Here is a 25,358-nt window from a genome sequence, read left to right as displayed (position 1 = left end):
GTTCTGAAGAAGTCCAAGAGTCTTTGGATGAAAGCTCTTAATCTGTGTGAACAATAAACTTTTTGGAATTCTACAGTCGTGGCCAGTGGTGTGTCTTCTTGTTTGGTGAGCTGACTTTTCTTAACTTTGTTTCAATCTCTCTGGCTGTTACTTCATCCCATTTTATATCCTGTACATTTGAATTTCTTATTCTTTCTTTTACTTCTACTATCCATTTAGCATCTTTGTTATGTTCCACAGGATCTTCATAAATATTTCTCCAAAATATATCTATTTCTTCTTTTTTTGGTGGTCTTTCACTTCCTTTTACCTTGTTTCCCAATTCTCTATAAACCTTTTTTGGGTCATCAATAAACTGCTTAATTTGTACTTTTCCTTTATATTTATCTGTGTATCCTCCAAGTTTTTCTGCTGTGCTGATATTTTTGGTTTATTATTTGTGATAGTGCACAATAAATCCTGATCCATTATAATACTGCACATTGCTTTTATCATATCTATCTTTCTGAGTATTTTTGCTGATCTGTTCCCTTTTCTTTAATCTTCTAACAGTGACACTGCTTATCTTAATTGCTTTATAGTTTTCTCTATTTGATGCTTCCATGATGGCAATGGATTTCTCCCCGTCCTTTCCCTTACTACCCAATGTTCTTGTGGTAGAACTTTATCTGTTATTAATGTGGCTGTACAGTAAACTATCTTATTTACTTCTGTTATACCGCACGCATCTCTATAGACAGTTCTAATTACTGTGTTCATTTGTTTTATCAAACTTCTAACTTTTTGGGTTTTGCTGACCTTTTGCAATCTATTTCTTTATTTGATCTTAATATATCTATCCATCTCTATTAAGTCAAGCAACTCTTAGATCATATTCTTCTAAACTGAAGGCACATTCTTTGTTATCCTTTTCCTGTGGGCATTCTATAGAAAGCTCCAGAGCATCTTCTTGTGCCACATTCTCTTCAGTTTCACCCTGTGTCATCCATTCTCTTCCATATGGGAACTCACTGGTCTATCACTCAATGACGTTGACTGTGTCAGAGTCGCCACAGTTTCCTGTTCTTTCCCTTGCTGTACAGCTCCAACTGAATGTTTGTACTGGTTTCCTGTGGGAGGCTCCAAAGTATCTTCATATGTCAACTGATTAGATGCTTCCCACTCCACTGGTTTCTCTTTAATTTGGGAGTCCATTGCTCTATCCTGTTGTGTTGTTATCTGAGTTAAATTTTCTACACTAAATCCTTCACTTCGCAGGTAATCCATAACCTCAATTTCTGTTTCTTTAACTTCTCCATTACAAATCCTCTTTTCTACTTTTCCTTTATTTTCTTATGTTTTGTATTGAATATTTGTTCATATCTGAATGTCTCTGCCTGTATTTCTCTACATATACTTTTGGTGCTGCTCTTTTTGCATTGATTAATTTTGCTTTCTCCTTGGCATAAATATTGCACCATATTAAATCTCTTTTTCTTTCCCATGTCCATATTTCTTCTTCAGATGTCTCCTGCTCCTCTTTTTTCTCCTTACTTTGGGGACTAGTTGTTCCATCATGCTGTGGTATGACCTGTGTTAGACTTTCTACACTGAATCCTTCACTTCACAAATATTCCATAACTTCAGCTTCTACTTTTTAACTTCTACTTGACAAATCTGATCTACATTCCCTCTTTGTGCTCTTATGTTTTATTGTGAAATGTGCCATAGCTGGATGCCTTTGCCTGTATTTCTCTACAAATATCTTTGGGGATGCTTTTTTTCTGTTAATTAATTTGGCTCTTTCCTTTGCATATATATTGCACCATATCAAATCTCATTTTCTTTCCCATGTCCATATTTCTTTTTTACACCCTTCAAATATTCCTAAATGTTGTTGCTTCTTTTTCCAAACAGCACAAGGTTTATTGGTCTATATAGTGTTTTTCACATGATGATTAATTCCATGGCCTTCCAGATACGGGTGGTCAGGCTAATGGGTCTATAGTTCCTGGGGTCCATGCATGTGCCCCTTTGTGCAAAGGGATGACGATAGCTGTTTTCCATTCTGCTGGGACAAAGCCAGTGCTTAGGCTGCGATTGAAAAGTGTGCCAAATGGTGATGCTAATTCCTGATTTAACCCATGAAGAACACAACCTGGAATGTTGTCTGGTCTCATAGAGGCTGTGTTTTTGGCCTTCATTATCCATCACTTCTCTATCTCTGATTTCAGTACTTAAATAGTAACAGAGTTTTTTTCTCCCCTAATCCCTTTATCTTTTCCATATTAGAAACATATGTATTTTACTCTAATTCTGACAGCATCATCATTGTCTTGCCCATGTCATATGCTTTACAATCAAAACTGCATCGACTGCATGATTTAGGAGCAAAGGGATATGTATTCATTTTCTAATTTCCCATCTTTCATTGTTAATAATTGCATCAACTGCTTAACGTTTTCATTCTACTGAAGTCATTGTAAATCAGAAGCACTCCATTCACTAGGCACCTTTGCTTCAGAGAACTTCTCTTAATTTTGCTTCCTAATCATCCATGAACCATGGTCATTGGGTATATTATTATAAAAACAATGCTTCACAATTATTTGAAGCATTCACCAAATCTATTTATTTCTAATATTCACAGTAACTTTTTTCCATACATTGGCAAAGTCTTTAGCATTGTTACATGCTACAAGTTCCCGATTACCTTTTTCTATTATTAACTACTTACTTTGCTATCAGCTATATCTAACATATTTTCTGTATACCTAAAACATCTTCAACTAATTTTGTTAAGGATTACATTCTCATTCAAATCATCATCTCTGTTTCTTAGTTTTGAGTCCTCTCCATCATTAATTCAAAACGTGTAAAAATATAATTTGTTCTTTTCCCCAAATTGCTTATAAAATGTATAAAATAATTATACAATAAAATGAAACTTTTCTTCCCGGATCTCCAGCAAAACTGGTCTTTAGCACAGTTGACATTCCCAGTTATCAAAACATAAACAAATAAATACAATATCCTATTCATCTGACCCTGGAAAAGCTTCCTGTTTCACCTTTGCCTAAGGATCACTTAATAATTCTTATAATTTTATATCCTTTTAAAGAAATAACTTTTTAGTATTTCACAACTGTTTGACTTCCCATATCTTATCTTCATCTACACATTTGCCTTCATAAATATTTCTGTTTCCTTCATTTATCCTTCATGTGTATACTTGGGCAGCCACGGTGGTGCAGCAGTTAGCGTTGCTGCCTCACAGGAAGAGGTTTTCCAGTTCGATCCTCGGCTGGGCGCCTTCTGTGTGGAGTCTGCATATCCTCCCCTGTGGTCGCGTGGGTTTCCTCTGGGTGCTCCAGTTTCCTCCCACATCCCAAAGACATGCTGTAGCTAGATTGGACACTCTAAATTGGCCCTAGGCATGAGTGTGTGTGTGTGTGTGTGTGTGTGTGTGTGTGTGTGTGTGTGTGTGTGTGTGTGTGTGTGTGTGTGTGTGTGTGTGTGTGTACCTTCTCTGGAAGGTCGGGCACCAGGCTGGCAACTCAACACTGTAAAACTCCACTGCCAGTCATGAGTGGACAGGTGATCTGCTCATGATTTCCCTAACTGGGAAAAAAGCCAAAAGAAGAAGAAGATCCTTCATGTGTATACTTCATTTCTCCTTTCTGACATGAAGTATTTTTCATTTACCTCTCTTCTCTTTTTCAAAGTATGTGTAATAAAGGAGAAATTTCTTTCCCACCTCTCACTATCTACCTTTGATTTTTAATCTTTTGCTGCATCTTCTTATCAATGTGAAGAAAGTCCTTCTGTTCTTCAAAAATAACACACTATTTCTTTCTAAATTGTCATGTAACTTATAAACACTATTCTGATATTCTTTACTGTCATCTCTGGGTAATTATTTCTCAATCTGTGTGTAATCAGCCCTTGCCTTTGTTAAAAGGCCACCATCTAGGAAGTCCAAGACTATCATTAATTCAAAACTTGTAAAATATAATTATAACAAAAAATGTAATAAAACCTCAGATTCTCAGGTTATTCAGTGATTCTTCTCCTATTCTGTTCATTTCTTAAGTAACTAGAATTTCACAATAACAAATACATAGGGCAACCGTCCTTATTAAATAGATTCCAGCAAGAGTCTCCTTCTGTCTCAACAATTTATTTTCTCATGAAGCCCTGGAACGCCAAAGTGCATATGCTTAAAATCTAGAATATCACTCCAACCCTTTTATTTCTTTCCCTAACCAATTCTCTTTTTATTCTCTCCAAATATACCCTAGATTGCTACAGGTTCAGAACATGCCATCATTATTTTATCCCTTTGTATTTATTTTACTAGTCTACTATATACAACATATTCAATTATATACATACATACAAAAAGCACTACACAGTGAAAAACCAGAGGGATAAACTAGCAAAAGTATAACAAATCCCAAAAGTATCTGTGCTGGAACAAGGCAAATACAGGCAACTCACAAAAGTCTCTCCAAACTTCTTCCACAAGTCTTTATTAAGCAGATGTAAGCACTTTCACAATGTAAAACATTGCTTCTCCAGACACAAGTTGTAGCAACTAAACTACCATCTATATACAAAACTAAAACACATTCAGCCAGTAGCAGTTCATGGAGACACACCCTCTCTCATTAAATACATTGTCAACAAATTAAAAACCATTGAAGGGTAAAATTTAAAGAGAAATCTCACAAAAACCACAGACAATTCATGATTTTATTCATTCACTTACGTTTTCTGGACTTCAAGACAGGTTTCAATGAAACCGAGTCATTGAGGTCATGTCCATGATGTGCCTCCAACCTCGATATCTATTGTAATTCAGCATTCTCTGTCTTATTTACCAAGTCACTCATACTCTTACTTTCTTCCTGTACATGCAATACCCAAAACAAGACCATATGGTCATCCACTGTCTGCAATTTATGTTTCGTTAGAGCACTATAGTCAAAACCCTTCCGAGTGCAGTAGAGGTGGTCCCTAATATGTTCCCTTAGCCAACAATTTGTTTTACCCACATAAAACTTAAAACATACTTGACAATGGGCCACATAAATCACATTCTTAGTATTACAGTCAGCGGTAACTTTCAACTGCCATAGGTGACCAGTCCCTGGGTGCTTAAAGTACTGGAACTCATCCACGTACTCATAAAGTACAAACCCATTACACTTCCTAGTACCTAAAAGCCTTTCCTTAGTCATCTTGGGAGCATCCGGGTAGCACAACATTTGCTTCAACATCTTCTTATTTCTGTAAATAAACCTGGGTCTGAACCCTACCAGCCCACTGATCCTCTCATCCACTTGCAGGATGCTCCAGTTTTTCCTTATAATATCCCTCACTTTCCCAATGTTCTTAATGTATGACAGAAACATAGACATATGGCCCTTCTGCCACTGTCTATTAGTCTTAGACTTCCTTTCCCCTGAAAAATAGGGTCTGGCCCTAGTAGTCTGTTCCCTAAGGGATTGTTCATAAGCTCTATCCACTTCAGTTTGAGTATAACCCCTCCCTCTAAAATCTTCTTTCAAATGTCTTGGGTTTCATCGGACAAACATGACACCCTCATGGCCTGACCCTTCATGATGTTGGGAACAATGTGCTGGGGGTGCATACTGTCTCTGTGCAGAAATGCTGGACAATAACAATCCTTCCTATGCATTTTAGTCAACAAACCACCATCCTGATCTTTCAAAACCTCTACATCTACAAACACCAGTTTTGTACTAGAATGTTTCATAGTAAACTTCAAGAAACCGCTACTGTTATTCAATTTCTGTACAAATTCAGTCAAACTCAATTCATCCCCATTCCATCCAAGGAAAAGTTGTCAACAAAATGTCGATAAAAACATATATTGGCACTATGCACACTCAGTATATTATGGTGCTCCCACTCGGCCCTTACCAGATTAGCATACGAGTTGGCACAACTAGTGCCCATCTCAATGCCTGATTTTTGTCAGTAACAAGTCCCAACAAACAAAAACAAATTGTGCTCTAACGTTAACTCCAAAAGTAAACATAACAAATCCACTTGCTGCCTACCCATCTGCCCACACCTTATCAGTTATGGTTTAACCATATCTATATCCTCCTGGTTTGGTATTGAGATAAACAATGATCCTATATCTAGTGAGACTAAAAAGTCCATTCCTACATAATTGGGATCTGATACCACTTGAAATAAATCCCTCAGAAAATGTTCAGTGTCCTTTAGGACAGTTGGACATTCACCCAACACTATCCTAAGCTGTTTATCCAGGTAAATGAACATTGGTTCGGTCAGCCATCCACTCCCAGCCACTATAGGCCTAAACTTTGGTCAGGTGGGATGCTTGTGAATTTTCAGGAGTCCATGCATCTGAGGAACAAGTGGATCATCCACTTTAAAGAACTCAAACAATTCCCTGGTAATAATACCCATACATTTACATTCATCCAATGTCCTTTTTATATTCCCATTCATCCATTCAACTACTCCCAGATCCACAACCTTTTATACTTCCTCATCCTGTAGCATAACTCTCATACTTTCAAAGTAATAATCAGACTTTTGTGAGTTGCCTGTATTTGCCTTATTCCAGCATGGATACATTTGGGATTTGTTATACTCAATTGCAACACATAAAGTTTTTCCTGTGTGAACAAATTATTATTTCTTCTATATTCATATTTCCTGTATTACATTCTTCCATATAATTTCTGGTATCTGCACCCCTCTTACATTTTTTTCTTAAATGATAGGTAAAATCTCAAACCCATACTATATCTGTTTGGATCAAAATATGAGGATACGTTGGCTTAAAAAATCTTTTTTATTCTTTTTTGCATTAAGGGATACACAAAAATAATTCATATATACCTTCACACACGAAGGCACACACATACCATATGTCTATTGCTAATGCTCGGCCTATTCGTATAATATTTAAAACTAAAATTTAAAATTCCTCCTTTTATAATTAACAATCCAGCCAGGAGTATTCTCTTTTCCCTAAAAACCATAAACAGAACATCACCATAAAATGTTAAATGCGCATCTATCTGGTTCCTCTAAACATGTCCTAGTCTGTAAACCAGTCATAGTATATGCATCTATCTATAGCTGCTGTAATATTGTGACTCATCAACTTTTTGTTTCAAACTATTAATATTAATTGAAATTCTAGAAAAAAATCTCATTCCTTGAATTGTTGTGACTGTTTCTCCTCTTCCTTCTTTTAACTCATTTTCCTATTAAACTGAATTCATCCTTAGACACATCTTCCATACACATATTCCTCTACTTTTTCTTCACCTTTATCTTATAGTACTTCAAATCTGTTTATGTATTTAAATTCCACTTTTCTTTGTATATTAATTTTACTTGACTAAATTACTGTATCCATAGCTCTCAAACTTTTACCTCCAGAATTAGGGACAAGACAAAAAATAACTATAGGGACTAACCCAGTCAACAAAGGCTAAATAATTAAGAAAAAGATTGAATTAGGGATAATTTTAAATACTGGTGCTAATAGCATTCATCTTTTTCAAAAATGTCGAGTTGTAGGCATGCCTTTAAACTTCTTTACTCAAGAATTCTGAGCAAAAATAACAATAATAGGGACTCAAATGTCCCAAAATCAGGGGCAATATTTACATATTTCTCTAATTCACTTAAAATTTAATCGAACAGCACGTTTTGCACCAGCATACATTTCCAAATAATAAAAAGTATAAAACTCTAATGTCTGGCATTATTGACTAACTGTAATCCTTAGTGAATTATCATAAAATCCAAAATTTTACTAAGGACAGGGCAAAAATATAAGGCAAAATCAGGAACATTCTGCAAAATTCAAAAGCAATTCAATTACAGGTATGGCTCAAGAGAGAAAGGCAAGATAATACAAGATTTTGAGGGATATAATATAGCTGAGGGTTAATATGCTTGGTAATTAAAAAGAAGCTCCTTATAAGCAACTTCAAACAGCAGAGGTTTAGGGGTTAGTTTTGAGAAACACAAATTAAACATCAACTTCCTAAGTTTCTTCCCAATGTGATAACTAGGGAAGATAGGCAGGGAAGAGTTTTTGGAGCAAGATGGAAAAAAGAAAATTGCTCTGTGACACTGGGATCATTGGTAGAGTGTGTGTAATTATCCTCTTGACTTGAGATACAATGCAACATGACTTTTGAAAAAAGGATTAAGATGAACTATATAGTCATTTGCCAAGATGTTAAAAATTAAGTGACTATGAGCAAAAAATACTAAAAAAACTGTGTTAGTAAACTGAACTACAGGTATGAAAGGGGCACAGGTTCCACAGAAAATATGTATAAGTAAAGCTTCTCAGAGACTGTTTGATTATTAAATAGCCAGACATTCCTCTTGGAGATGGATGGAGTATATTATTGAATATACAGATTATACAAGAGAGACAGCAAAAATTGTTTAGGATATATATATATATATATATATATATATATATGTTACCAGTTCTAGAAAGCTCTTTACAATATATTGGATTTTTCCAGCAACAAGTGGCAGATGTTGGAAGAGTGATACAGGGGGGAGGGTAATATATTTTTGAACTTGTCACAAATTGAAATGTTATAAAGTTGGTAGCTTGTAAAAATGGTAGTTCACTCTGAGACAAAGCTAAATATGGACAAATATTTGGGGGTGTGGAAGAGTATGATTCTCTGGCTTGTTATATTTTCAACCTGCTTGAATTGATCTAGTCATCTGATAAAAAGGTAAAAGCAATGCATCTATCAAAAAAGAAAACTAAGGTAGAATACTTGAATATCTGATAAATAACAAGGATAGATTTTTTTTCAATCCATATCAAGGCTAGAGCTGTGGAGCAGGCAAAATTGTGTGGAACTGATAATGATGGTTTCTCCCCCATGTAATGTTTTAAGTTATGGAATGTTCAAACAATATAATTATTTTGCAAATGTAGAACATAAGTATAAGAAACAAATGTGTAAAAAAATTTGCCTGAGAAAATATGAACTTATGTAATGTTTTTATCAATTTTATTTTTAGGAGTTTGTTCAGTAATTTGTATTACTTGTAAACACTGAGCAAACTTGTTAATAGATGTTTTATTATCAAAATATGGTCAGTCTTTCTTTTATGTCCTCTTTCTGAACAATATCTACTGCATCTGTAAAAAATGTTTTCACTTTTATTCACGGATCAAAATATCTTACTTCAAATTTTGATCAAGAAAAACTTTTCTTTTGTGATACAGCTTTAGGTACAAATCTGTCAAAAGTTTATTTTTGTTTGTTTTACATTATAAAAATTTCCTAGGCAAATTATTCAATAAATGTCAACAGGCCCAACAATTTTGTAACCAAATTATATATAGTACCTGTGCAGAATGACTGTCTGCTTCTCCAATATGTAATCTTTACTTTAGTTGTCAGTTCTTATAATATGTTAAAAGATTTAACACGTTGTATAGCAGTAGCAAATGTTGCTGTATATGATTTGTGTCTCCATCCTCTCAGATACTTACTGACCTATTAGCTGTGGTATATTTTATTTATTCATTAATTTATGCATTTATTTATTTATTTGCTTGCTTGTGTGTTTTTATTCATTCACAGGATAGAACCCAGACCAACATGGACCTTTCTGTGACTCAGCCTGGGAGGACTGTTTGGTTAAGTAACATACATAGACTCAAGTCAGTTTGACATGATACACTTCCTATGGTCATCTGTAATAGAGAACTGAATAACTTTTGTTTATGACTTCTTAGACATTTGCTTCAGTTTCATTTTCACTATACTACTTTACCTTGCTTCTTTCAAGCTTTGGGGTTACTATTTATCAATTCCTTTAACAAAACAGTATCATCTACATGACATCAAAATGACAAACTTGTTCAAGACAAACAATAGAAGCCTGAACTTGAAGTGTCACAGAATGTAACATCAGAAAAAAATAAGCCAGCAAAACATGACCCAGTAAAAAGACTGAAGTTTAATTGTTAAATCCAAAGGACAGCAAGAAAATTGCACAGACCGTTTTTGGTGGTGTCAACACAGCACATCAATTCATCAGTGTAACACAAGCAAAGTCAAAGCTGTCATATAAATACAACACACATGTGACATTTGTATCTATAATTTGTCATTCAAGATAACATCTTTATAATGAGAGATTCAGTGTCTGTGAATACTCTGAAACAGAATGTAACAATCATAAATTGACAATAGACACTCCATTTAATAACACAGGCTTGTGTATAATAGCACTACTGTTTTAACTTGTCATAAATGACATATACTATTTTGAACATCAAGGGGAAGCATGATGATTTTCTCATATAAGTAAATGTGCATAACAAGTCACATAATTGCTTTAACTTGAATTGTGGTTTTGTAACCCATCTTGACCATACATATTACTTAAACTGTTACCATGGTAACTAATGTTTTACACATGACATCAAACTGACAAAGTTGTTCAAGGGAAACAATAGAAGCCTGAACAAGGAATGTCACGGAATGTAACAATCACATTCTGAACAAATAGTATTAAATTGACAATAATCACTCAATTTAACCTTTGGTGATTACACAAAATAGAATGTTGCCATTTAAATGTAAAACTTTCAGTATATGCCATAAAATGGAAATGTATGAATATGGAAAAGGAACGTGCAATCATTAATCACAATACATGAATTTCTTGTTTTTAACCTATAATTTCACTCATTTTATAATAAGAAATGACAGATATGAAAATCCTTATGTGTAGGAAATGGGGGGAAGAGAGATGCACTGATAATTAAAATGCACTAACTTTTATGAATTTTCATATAAAACAATGTTGATGCTTTAAGTAAGTTAGAAACAAAGTGATTACTTAAATGCTGGCAAACAATGAAATATCACTTCCGATATATCCAATAAAATACATTATATTATAAACATTAGGTATAAATATTATTACCATCTATTTATATTAAGTAATACATTTTGAATGATTTCATCAATATGGGTGAATATGTTAAATAACTGTGTGCTATAATCTTTTACTGAGGATTTATATATAATACATCCTACTTTACTATGATTAAATTGCTTGTTACCTATCTTTAATGTAAATATTAATTGCTTATACAATAAGTAAACATTTATATTGTATTAGAATTCTGTCTAATCTACAATAGTACTATATCTGTTCAAAATAATATAAATATTGCTTATTCCTATTACAAATATTCTCCATATGATAATTCAATTTATGGAGCTCAAATGTTTTGGATTGTCATGGTATGAGTGATAATCTAATGGACTTAGGTTTGTCCATCAGATTAGGAATGATTTTCATTCTGTGGCTAGTGCAGATCTTAGTTTTGTTAACATTTATTCATTTAAATTTGCTATTTCACAAAAACATTTTTAGTATGCCTGACCAAAACATTACTTTATTGGTAAACACTCAAAGTATAAAACTGATAATTTCCTTTAAAAGCTCAAACATATACTTTATAATTATCAGAAGAAAATGTGTAATAGTCACAATAAAACAAAAAAATACATAGTCTATATAACCTAAGATGGATTTAACTTTATTAGCTTTAAATACCAATGGCTTAAACAATCCTAGCAAGAGGTCAAATCTACTGAAATATTTAAAACTGAACTAAGCACAAATTGTCTTCCTTCAAGAAACACATTTCAAAACAAATGACAATTACAAATGGAATCTAAGGAATATATGATATTGACACAATCTATTTATAAGACAAAGACAAAAGCGGTAACAATTTTATGGAAAACAAATGTGATTAACCCAGAAATAATTTATAAGTATGAAGATAAAGAAGGCCTTATGGCATTAGTAATAGTTAAATATAATAACAGAATATGTACCCTAGCCAATCTATACTGGTTCCCATGCACTGGAACAGAAACTGTTAAAAAAACACTTGGATTTCATTTCCAATAATTATAAAGGGAACTTAATATTAGGAGGAGATTTTAACTGTATATTTGATATTTCTGAAACTACAAATAAAAGACTGCTGCATACATCTGCTATATCAAAAGTTTTAAAAAAGTAGGTAGAATCATTTCATCTTTTAAATACTTTCAAATTTAAAGAAGATAAATCTTTGTTGTTTTCCCATCAAGATCACAGATTTGGTACCCAAACTAGAATAGCTAAAATACTTGCTGCCCATGACTTACACTCTAAAATCATTCATTTCTCAATCACTCCCTGCCCCTTTTCAAACCACAATTCATTGATATTAAAACTTCAAAATGGGTACAAACCATTAATCTTTAACTTCAGAATTCCAGCATATATATCTAAAATTAAAGAGTTCAAACTCTGGTTATTATCTAAATTACAGTTCTTTTTAGATATTAATTACACCACAGAGATAAATAAAATACTTATGTGGGACTCATTAAAATCTTACATATATGGTAAAACCCTAACTTGGTATAAAAAAAATCAGAGAATGGGATTCTGAATTATTAGATTTACAATACAAACTTTTGTTAGTAAAAGCTGAAAAAAATAAAATCATTTGGAGATGAAAAAGAAAGTATAAGTATTAAACAATAAATCAAATGAAATTCTAACACATAAAACTAGTTTAGCTTTAGAAAAACTAAAAATTAGTACCTTGGCCACTTCTCCCAAATATCTACATAATTTATCCACAAGAATCAAAATACAATCCAAAGCTAATAACATTAAAAGTATATTCCATGAAAAGAAAGGGAAAAATGTCTCAGATATAGGTGACATTCTTGACGGGTATAGAAATCACTATATGGAACATTTCCAAAAAGAAAATATGCACATTGATCAATTAAATCTAGATGAAAAATCTTCTAATATAAAAAAATACCAGCAAAATGAAAACTAGATCTGCAAGCACCCATATCCTACAAAGAAATTACAGATACAATAAAAGAGCGTCAAAATAATAAAGTTCCAGGTATACATGGCATAATTATAGAAATATACAAACTTTTTCCTTCAAAGAAACTATCCCTCTTCAATAAAAGTCAATTAGAAATTCAGTCACAGACTTTAATACCTCCCTCTTGGGGATATTCCTTAATCACACCAATCCTAAAGGAAAACAAATCCCCAAACTTCTGTACCTCATATAGACCTATATCATTATTAAATAATGTCTACAAGATATTTATGACACTATTAACTAGAAGAATGAAAATACCACTATCTAAAACAATAAATAATGATCAAACTGGATTTATATATCATAGACATACACAGGACAATACTAAAAGGATAATCTCTCTTATACATTATGTTAATAAAGAAAATAAAGAAACACTCATAATTGGCTTACATATAGAAAAAGCTTTTGATTCCCTAAATTGATTCAAAATCCCAATACTATTTGAATTTCCTGCATCCTTTGTTCATCTCCTAAAGAATATATGTACAAATAATTTAGCGTATGTCAACTTAGGTCCTTTTACCTCTAAATCTATAGATATAACAAAAGGCACTAAACAAAGATGTCCCATGTCACCGATTCTACTTGCTCTGACTATTATAATATTGGCAGATTCAGTTTGTAACAATATAAAAATCAAAGGAATATATGTTTATAAACAATACAATTCTAAAGTAATGCTATTTGCTGATGACATATTACTAACATTATCTAATACAAAAGAGACATTAGAAGAATTAGATATATTAATTGACAAATTTCATATGACTTCAGGACTCCATTTCAATAAATCAACATTTTTTTTATTTTTAAATAAAAAAAACTGCAGACTAAGGGGGATCACATCATAGGGAAACCATAATCTACCTTAAAATATCTAGGAATTGAGTTATGCAAGGATAATAATGAATTAGTCTCAAAAAACTACAATAATATCATCAATACAATTAAAATCTCTGTAGAAAAATGGAACAAAATAATATTAACATTTGAAGATAGACTACAGTTAATAAAAATGGTTTTACTGCCCAAGATCCTATATATAGCCTTGGCAATACAACTGTTACCAGAAAGGAATATATTTAGAGAAATAAATTCATGCCTAATACAATTTTTATGGTTTCCCAAAAGAAACAGAATAGCTTTAATAAATCATATCAGACCATGGAAACAGGGAGGATTAAACTTTCATGATATAGAAACATATATAAAAGCATCAATATCTAAAACAATCTCAGACTGGATAAGTCCAAATTACTCTGCAAATTGAAAAGAAATACTAACTGTAATATCAATAAATTAATTTGATTTACAAAATAATTTCAAATAGCAGATAAAAACTATTTGCCATGGCACATATGTATTAGCATGTAATATAACATAACTAAACCCACTAAAAATTGCATGATTAATTATTACATTGACTCATTTGGGAAAATTATTAATGCAAGTATAGATTTAAAAATCTGGTTTGATCTTTTAACGCCATTTATAGTCACAAAGAACTTTCTACATAAACTATATAGAGAAATTATTCATTCCTGGGAACAGAAGGGATTTGTTTGCTGCCACCAATGTATCAAAGAACTAAAAGTTTTAGATATCCAAGTAATAAAACAACATACGAAATTCTACAACAGGACTGGCTAACTTTACAGTTTTCTGTCATATTCGCAAGATTTAAGTCGAATAATTAACAAATCTTCATTTAAAGAAATACCTACATTTAGGAAATACATATATGAAATCATATATAATGACTTTTACATGGGAAACAGGATTTCAAAAGTTTATAAAATATTGATAAACTATAAAACAACACCCAAAACCTCATACTGGAAATATAATAACAAAAGGACACTCAATACATTTAACTGAAGATATTAAAACAAATATCTTATTACCAATAAAATATATATCCTTTACACAATACTGGAAAGTTTTTAATTGGAAATGCTTGCACAGAGAATTCTTAACCCCAGATAGAATCAGTAAAATTTATTCTTCAATAAAAGGAAAATGTTGGAGATGTGAGAAAGTACACAATGCTGATTGGAACCACATTTTCTTTAACTGTGTTAAAATTAAACCATGTTGGAATGGTCTTAATAACTTTCTACAAGCTTTATTTAATGAATCATTTTATGTTACTAAAGCTGTTGTATTATTAAATGTGAATGAAGGTCCTCATTTGAATAGGTCAAACATGAATCTAGTATGGACTATACTTGCAATTTCAAGGAAGTGTATAACAAGAAGATGGAATACAAACACAATACCAGCTTTGGAAGAATTCTACAGCTTACTGAAGACCACAGCATTATTGGAAATTAAAATTAAAGAACTAAGAATTTATCCAAAGCCATTTATCAACAACCCTTGGGGAAAAGTCTTATCGTTGATTAACACTATGCAATAATAGATCAGACACTCTGATAACAGATTGGACATACTTATAAAGTAACTGTATACATTAAGATCTGTTTTGGTGTCAGGCTAATGTAAATAGTGTACATAGTTATTTAAGATGTTATGTATAAGTACAATGTTCATTCAAATGTATTTGAAAAATAAAAAAAAATTGAGAATAAAAAAGTATCATCTAAAGCTTATTATTATTATTCTTATTATCCTCCTTATCCTCCTCCCCACCCTCCTCTATGCAGCTCCAGTTCTAACCAACATACAGACCACCACTATGAATAAACTCCAACAAACCTACCATAAAATTACCAGATTCATCACTAACTCCCCAATATAACTCACATCACTGCACTGCATTAGATTCCCTACACTGGCTTGAACTTCCACAACTATTTCTACTCTACCAATTTCACATGCTTTACTCGATACTCTATAAACCTTCACTCTGTCCATCTCTTTCTTCCTTAATCTCTCTGTATATTCCACTCCAGTCCCTTCGTACTTCAAATCAACAGCTACTTGATATGTACCAACCAAAAAAGTTTGTAGGCAAACTACTCTACAAACACTCTATTACCCATGCTTGGAACAAACTTCCCTTCAGCATACGCTCCATCTCGCATACCTCTCATTTCAAAAACGAACTAAAAACCTAGCTACTCAACTACAGAACCTGCCCCTGCCACGACCCTACCTAGTTCCCCTCCACCCTAATACACCCTTTAAAGCAATGAAAACGTTACCCCTTCACACCTTATTCACAGTTCTATAAAAAAAAACTATAGCATAATAATATGTTTTTGTATTTTTTGTATTGTCTACTATTTGATACCTCGATAAATGTAACCTGAGTTGTATTACTATTCTGTATGAATGTAACCTGAGTTTTATTACTATTCTGTATGAATGTAACCTGAGTTTTATTACTATTCTCTTTATCAAAATTGATGTTATGTATTTTTGGAGCTTTTCTCCTCAGGTTCATAGGTTCATAGGTTGGTACTAGGCTATCAGCCCTAGGGCCTATACAAGCCTAGCCATAACAATTCCCTGGCTATTTCTTCCCACACTATTTTCTTCCCTGGACCCCTGTCTAGCAGGGCAACTGACGTGATCCCCGGGGTGAATTTCCTTTCTCCCATCCAATCGTCAAGGTTCCTTTTGAAGAGGAGCAAAGAGGCACTCTGCTTGACATGTATGGGCAATCTATTCCAGAGTCTGGGGAGTCTCTGGGTCAGGAACCTATCCCTCCAGCATGTTTTGTTTATTGTGATGACAAGGTTTAGATCTCTGGAGAATCTGACTCTGAGGGATTGGGATTTCTTTAAGTGTAGCATGTCCAACAGCTCTGGGTTTGACATGGCCTTGTATGTTAAGCAAAGATCGCCTCTGAGTAGATGATATGTGACAGAGTATAGCTGGAGTTTTTTAAGGCAGTCAGTGTAGGGCATCCACTTTAGGCCTGTGATTCTTTTAGTGAGGTATTTCTGTGGCCTTTCCAGTTATTGCAGATGTCTTGAGAGGTACATACCAAACGGGGCATTGTATTCTATAATGGGTCTAATGAGGGATGAGTACAGTGGGACAATGACCTCCTTTTTTCTGGATGAAAAGCCCTTAGTGATGAGGTGAACTACACAGAAGGATTTCCTGACTATTGTGGTGATGTGGTTATCGAAGGTGAGACCACTGTTCACCTGTGTCCCTAAGTCTCTTATCAAACTTTTGGTGTTTATTGTACTGCCACCTATATGGTAATTCACGAATACATGTTTTTTCCCAAAGGCGATAATTATACATTTCTTGGCATTGAGCTTGAGCCCATGGCTCTGGCACCAAGCATCTGTTTCTGTAAGGCCTTTTTGTAGAGTATCCACATCATTTGGGGATTCAATAATGGCTCCCAGTTTGCAGTCATCTGCAAACTTTGTTATCCAGAGTCCCTTAGTGTTGGCCTGTACTTCAGAGAAGTAGATGGCAAACAAGAGCGGTCCCAGGACTGAACCCTGAGGTACTCCATTTGTCACTTGTCTGGAGCTGGATTTGGAGTCAGCTACTTTTACAGTGTGGGTACTATAAGTAAGCCATTTAGCAACCCATTGGGTGATGTAGGGATTAATGCCCAGCTTAGTAAGTTTATCTATGATTCCAGAGTGGGGGATGGTGTCAAAGGCCTTGGAAAGGTCTAGATAGGCTGTGTGGACCACCTTATCCTTGTCCATGACTCTGGAGACTGATTCGAAGAAGTCAATCAAGTTCAGGAGACAAGATCGGTCCTTCATAAACACAAACTGGGTGGGGTCCAGTGTTTGAAGGTTGCCAATGTCTTTGTTTATAAGATCCATGATAATACGCTCCATGGCCTTGCAGATAAGGCTTGTCAGACTGATGGGATGGTAGTTTCTGGGATCCAAGGTGGATCCCCCCTTGTGGAGTGGGATAACTGTAGCTGTGCACCACTCAGTGGGCAAGAAACCTGAGGTGAGGCTATGATTAAAGATGACACTTAGGTGAGGTGCCAGTTCATATTGTAGTTCATGTAGTACACAGCCCGGGATGTCATCTGGTCCCATGGATGCTGTATTCTTAGCTTTGGAGAGTGTGTTTTTTACCTGTGTGGTCATTAATACCGGAATTTGGCAATCTTCCTGTATTGAGATGGGCCATTTTGGGGGTGAGAGGGGGGTGAAGTTGGCACTGAATTGATCTGCCAGGATAGTGGCAATATCCTTGGGATCAGTATATTTAATGCCATTCTGTTTTAGCTCAGAGCAGATCTGAGTATTGCCATTTAGATTCTTGACATAGTTATAGAATGCCTTGTGGTTGTCTTTGGAATGTTTGGCAATTTTATTTTCGTAACTAGCTTTGGAGGATTTTATGAGGGATCTCAGTTTCTTACTGAGGCTGGTAAGGAAGTTTTTTGCATCCTGGGATTTTCCTCTTTTCTGCAACAGTTTCTTCCTTTTGTTGTAGTTTGTTTATGGCAGGGGACCACCAGATTGGCTTCTTTTTTTTGGATGAGAGCATCTTGGTTCTATTTGGGATGGCACGATTTATGCATGAGTGGATGTGCTCGTACAGTGCCTTAGTGTAGGATTCAGCAGTTGAACGTACAGCTCCCATCTGCATGGGTGTCATGACGTTTATCACTTCTGACTTGAGTAGCATGAAGTTGGCTTTGGAGAAGTTTTTTATGGAGGTTTCCTTACTGGGGGGTGGGGGTGGGATGTGGATGTTAAGAGTGATTAGCTTATGGTCAGACGTGACTAACAAGGGGGTGACCATAGGGGTGGAGCATCGATTTCCCATGTTGGTAATGACCAGGTCTAGGATATTGGAGCCCCTGGTGGGACTATGGATTAGTTGATCCAGGGCGTTGGAATTTATGAATTCCAAGAACCATTGGGCAAAGGTGTTGGTACATGAGTAGCTTTCCCAGTTAATGGCAGGGTAGTTAAAATCACCCAGTATTAGGGTGTTAGGTTCTATCTTAATATTTTCCAGTATGTTTAGAAAGGTGTAGTGAGAATCTTGGGGTATGGTGGGGGATCTGTAGCAAGCTACAATTTGGATTGCAGTCTTACCTAGTGTTAGTAGCACCTGGAGAATTTCAGACGCATTGTGTTGGGCAACTAGCCTGGTGGTGTGAATATCCTTGGTGAATATTGACACTCCTCCACCTTTAGTGTTTCGGTCCTGCTTTGGTGGCCGAAAAGTGTGGTAAGAGTTGTAGCCTGGTATTGCAGGGGTGCTCTCTGGAGCCTTGAACCAGGTCTCAGTTACTGCACAGATATCGATGTTCTCCATTTTTAGGAGTGCTTCGAGAGAGCACATTTTGAGGTTTAGACTTCTAGCATTGAGTAGCATTACCTTCAGATTTTGCATGCTTGTAGAGTCATATTTGTACTTGTTGTGGAGTGACTTGAGTGCATGCGTTATGTGGCGGATCCTGGCACCTGACAGGCAGCTAACTGTAATTTTCTCCTTGTTCAACCTGGTGAGAGGGACATCAGTGTGCCGGACTATAGAGTCACCTATGACTAAAGTGTTAGGTACATTGTCTTGTTGCTGGGTGGCACACAGGTGTTTTGAACTATGTGACACTTTGGTTGTGATTGGTGTTTGTTTGCGTTTCAGCTTCAGAGGTCCTTGTTGCTTGGGCAGGTTACAGTTAAGGGCCTCTGCATATGTGGATTTAGTGTTGCTATATGCGGGTGTTGGTGGTGTGGGTTTAGAAGGGCTATGTGTTGCTTGAGGTGTAGTGTGGGTATTAACCTTCTCCTCTTGACTATCTAGCACAATCTTGGGTGGAGAGAGCTTTGCTTCCATTTTGGCTATGTAAGTGCATCTCTCACAGGTTGTAGTGTTGGGTGGTAGGAGGAGAGGGTTGTCTGTGTACATGAGGCAATTGCTGCATTGCCCCAGTATGCCCAGATTCACCAGGTGGACAGGAGAAATCACCAGAAGCTGACCCTTGGACATGCCTGGTTTGATGCTTTTTTTTTGTTTTTTTGTAAAGTACAGGAGCTGTTTTCCCTTACCTTAGCAAGGTACTTTGCAATTATAGGCTGTTTAGTGCCTACTATTAATTTCTCCTTATTAACAAGGAGAGTTGAGTGCTTGTATCAGTTTATGGCTTCCTAGTGCTTTCCAGCAGGTATTAGAAAAAGTGCTAGTCAAAGGGATGCTTAAAAGTAAGATGAAAAAAATGCACACTGCAGTGTGCACTAGAGAAGGTTGATGTGAAAGTAGGTAATTTAAGTTTTACCTGTTTAAAAAGTTAAGGTTTAGTGGAGAGTTACTATTTTTTAAAACAGCAAGATGGGTTGAAAGGGGTGGTCACTTTTTTATTCTGGTACTATGGAATACAGTAGGATGGCCAATAAATTTAAATAGTTGAAAGGGAGGGGTTTTTGATTTAGTGATTACTCACACAAGCCACTGAAAGTAGAGAGGAAATGAGATATATGGTCAGATTAACATAAGAGGCAGGCAACTAGAAAGACAGTGGTATTTAACAAGACAACTATGACTGGGTGGGAGGGCAGGAATAAAAATTCTGCCTGACTCAGAAGAGAGAGAGAGCTGTGGTCTCTTTTGAAGTTTTAATATGCTGTTAAAGCAGAATGCAGGTAAAACACAAGGTAAAGAAAACAAACTACAGTATTTAAAATATACAAAATACAAAAAATAAAAGCAAACTAACCTTTCCTTCACAGCAAAGTGTAGCAGAGTCTGAATGAGCCTTTCTGGTAAAGCCACTGAAAATGGGCCAAAACCCAGTTGGACTAACCCAGTTAACAAATGTCAATAAATGTCAATTAATAAAATAAATAAATTATCTAATTTGGTTTGTCATAAGAATTCCTGACTTTTCAGTAGTTCCAATACCATTTCTACAGACTTGCTAGCTAATAACACTATGTCTATCCACAGTAACACCCATACCTCCCAACCTCTTAGAGCAAGATATTGGACAAAGCAATAAGAAAAAGTGGAACAAAGGCCCAAAAATAGGGACAATTTTTAAATATTGCTATTACAGATGTAGAAAGTTGATAGACTAACAGGTTTTGCATTAGCATGAATCTTCTGAAGGGTATGAAGTCTGAAACTCAAATGTCTGTCATTATTTTCTAACTTTGGTCTTTAATGATTTGGTACTAAGTTGCCAGAAAACTAGAATTTTATGAAAAACAAACCAAAAATATGAGGCAAAAATCTGGACATTCTGTGAAAATTGGTACATTTGAGTGGTATAGGAATTTTCATGAAACTGAAATGGTAGTTCCCCAATATTAACAAACCTTCCCTTGGATAAGACCAGGGAATGCAATTTCCAAGTTGTGTGTGAGTAAGGGTATGCTAGCAGATGCCAATTATTAAGTCATTTCACTAGTAGACTAAACGCTCTGTGTGAAACATACTACATAAATACCAATTCCTCTTATTCAATTTCTACACCTTAATGGGAAGACCTTTATAACATATTTCATCCTTAACCATTTATGAGCATTGGATCTTAACAGACAAACGAAGAGATGCAGTTACATGTTATTAAGACTCAGTAAGATTAAGTGCTTGTTTTAGTAGTAATTGATCAGTTTTTTGTCTGGTTATTTGGCTTGTTCATTGTGATGCAATGAAGACTGAAGGAGTCAAACCCAGGGCTATAAAACATAAGTCATAGGCTTTATCCTCTGTTCTATATATCCAACAGCTTCACAACTGTCCATACATGACTGTATCTTAGTTTGATGTATGTTTTATATCATATTTCTGTAACAAGATGGCTGTTTGTCATGGAAGTCAGCAGCTCTGAAATCCGCAGAATCATTTACCTTTTCTTATTATATTGAATCTGAAGAAGGAACTAAATAATTACAAGACATTAAAAAGGTATGACTCATTGCTCTTGTATACCGTAACCATGCCAAATGCAAGGCAAAAAACACAGACTGCAAACATGAGCAGCAGACCCGTGACTAAGAAAAAATATACCTCTTAAATCACAGTGTCATGTTGTCTCACAAGAGAGAAGACACGTGCTAGCAAATGTCAATGAAGTCTCTCAATGTCATTATATCCATATTATTCTATGTCCAGTGATATATTAATTTCTGTATCACAGGCTAGCAGATTATTTACACAGAATGTTACAGATGGGTACACATGGTGCTCATGTTACTACCCAACTGCTGTTGTAAATGTAAACCATTTACAGGATGTATGAGGCACTCTTTCCTAAATCAAGGCAAATGGCAGACAGATAATAACTGTTTACATTTAAAAACTCTGAACAGATAAAATGTACACGGTGTACTTTTTTCCTTTGCAGTGTAACATACATAGAATTATAAACCATGATGTAATCCTATGGCTGCTAGGATGATTTATTTTTATAACATTCCAGGTGCCCTTACAACCTTGAATGAATGCATCTTGCTAATTTACATTCTGAAGTGTTAATGCATAGTCTATTTCACACAAGGTTACTCTAATATTCTACAAACAATAATATTCTGATCTAAAAACAAATGCTGTTTTTCAGGCAGTCATTTTTAAGCATAATTTATAATGCATATAACCTCAGACATATTTTCTGATCTAAACATTTATTTTTGTATTTTTAGTATAAAATGATACATAGCCTTTGTTGCAAAGCTATATCCCACAAGAAGGCAAAGGAATGCATTCTTGTAGCAGATGGAAATAAAGCAAATGTATTTATAAAATGCAAGGTGAGATATTTAAAGAGATGAAATCAGAATACATTACAAAGCTTATTCCAATCCCCTTTTCAGTAACTCCACCTTTCTGCATACTCTAGGACAATGCATAATACCTTTACAGCCCCTGCACCACTATCGCAGGAAGAATGCTTCATGTGGTACAGTGCTGTAGAGCAGTGGTCATGTATTGCATTAAGTCAGTTCTCTTGCTTTTTATTCTTTGAACACTGAACACCTTCTGTCCTTTGTCCAGAGACACTAAAACCCTTTCTATCTTCCTCTTCCCTGTGAGCAGGTATAATCATACTGTCTTCTGTATACAGCTTGAACCCAGATAAGCCAAAAACCAATCAAGCCATGGGGTCTATATCACTTCCACAAAAACACAAGTATTCAAACACCTAGCCCATCAACCCCAATACAGAGAACAGCTGTTTATCGAACGTTCACATCAGCGCATGTTTTTTTCCTGGGTAAAGAGTTAGCTGTCTAACATCTGGAAATTGCCCTTTTCCCCACTGTAGTACATTCTTGGACCTGGATTATTTAAGTAAGGGTGGGGCACCCCCCCCCCACTTTGGTGGGTCGATATACTGTGGTGTGTGTATTGCTGGGCATGTTGGATAGCTAACTCTTTGCAATGGGAAAAGTTTCACTGATGTGTAGGTTCGATGAAATGACCATTCACTGTATTGGGGTCGATGGATAGGTGTTTGAGAACTTATGTTTTCATGGAAGTGATATACTCCTGAGCATGTACTTGTTCACTGGCATGGTTATAAAGGCAGGACAGAGGCATGCTGTCTTTCTCTGGTCTATGAGATAATTGGCCACTCCTTGTCACATAGTAGTAGCCTGACATGTAGACAAAACATCTTACATTATGAATGTAAATCAATCCAGGTAAAGGAATACTGGCATAAGGAAACACTATGACAATTACAGATAATCTGTTGTCACAGCATCACTGGCTTTATGAATGGTGGCTCCTTGTCTCATAAAATTGAGCTTTTTTCCCACACTGGTTATTGCAGGGTCATAGCATTAATGTAGTAACATAAACAACTGAAAGTTGTGTTCTATCTACATTTCATTAAGTCAGTTCTGTTCATAATTTATTTTTATTATACATTTCTGAACTAGATTCACAGTTGTCATCTTTGTGTTTTTCTGTTGTGACACAGAAAAAAAGAAAAATACAAAGATGACAGCTGTGATTCCATCTCACAAATGCATAATCCCAAAAATTAAAAAAAGTATAAGTGCTGTAGGATCATTTTAGAACACAAGTATAGCAGATATCACAGGACAGCATCAGGAGAAAAAACTAATACCTTTTTGTACTGCCTCACCAAAAATAAATAAAAGTGGGGCCACTGAAATGTCTAACAGCTTTTAAAGCCATTTGTCCATCAGAGGTACACTTCACTTCTAACAGCTCTGTGCAGGGCAGTGCTAAGTATGCTAGAGCTTTAAAAGCTGTAGCACACCATGCTTCGACACTTTTTTTGCTCTTTAACTCAGTACATCTGAGCATCTAAAACTTCATGTGCAACACAACATTATGATCTGTTTTCTCTGATCATAACCAACTAGTCATTTGTTCTCAAAATGGGTGCCAAAATCTTTCTCTTGAGCTTTACTCTCCTGGTGAATTTCTTGATGCCCATTTCTTGAAAACATGACTAGTAGGTTATGATCAGAGATGCAGAAGAAAAGTGACTAGCCATTTTTGTAGCTGATATGATTCTACTCTTAAAGGTTAGTCATCAGCACAGTTTACCTACTATTTTTTTTCCACTGTGAATATTCAGTGGACTAGGGAGAGTAAAGAAACCGTTCAAGGACTGAGGATGAGAAGATTGACAACATGCTGCCCAGAATCAGTGAGTGCAAGTATGATTATAAATTTTGTGTGTACATCTTTTGCAGTTTCCAGTTAACACTGCTCAGTGGTGATAAGAGCAGGACCAGCTTCTGATGACAGTTCCTATCGCATCCACTGTAACTTCTCTCTACAGTTCCCATGGCATGCACTGTATGTCTGCCTGTGGTTTCCTTGGTGTGTACAGTAGTTTCTGACTGTAGTCCCCAAGGCTTGCACTTCTTCTGACTACAATTCTCTTGGCTTGCACAGCAGTTAATGACTACTAATATGCATTGACATGCATTGCAGCTTCTGACTGAGGACTCCATGGTGTTCACAGTTTCCTTGGTATACAGTACAGCTTTTGGCTACATTTCCCACAGTGTACACTTAAGATTCTAACTGCAGCCTCCTTCCTCTTCACCTCTGAGCATAAGAATTCTGGAGAAAGACAGAAGTAATGGGGGACAGAAGCCCCAAAAATAGGGTCAAGTTTTAAATATTGCTCTTATAAACTTGGAAAGTTAAAATATACCAGGTTTTACAATAGCATACATTTTCCATAGGGTATAAACTCTGAAACTCAAATGTCTGTCATTATTTAGTGACTTCTGCCCTTACTGATTTGCCAAAAACTGCGCATTTTATGAGGAAAAATCTGGACCTTATGCAAAAATCTAGACAATTGGGAGGTACTGAAGCATTACTAACCACAATTCCCATGATAGAGAACAGTTCCTTTAGCATGCATTTCATCTTCTGACTGCAATTCCCATGACATATACTGCAGTGTCTGGCAATTCCATTATCATAGATTGTAGTATTTGATTACGGTTCCTATGTCATGCAC

The sequence above is a fragment of the Protopterus annectens genome, chromosome 13.part0, assembly GCF_019279795.1.
Source record: "Protopterus annectens isolate FY-2018-M chromosome 13.part0, PAN1.0, whole genome shotgun sequence".
Classification (NCBI taxonomy): domain Eukaryota; kingdom Metazoa; phylum Chordata; order Ceratodontiformes; family Protopteridae; genus Protopterus; species Protopterus annectens.
Note: the sequence above shows the minus strand (reverse complement) of the source record.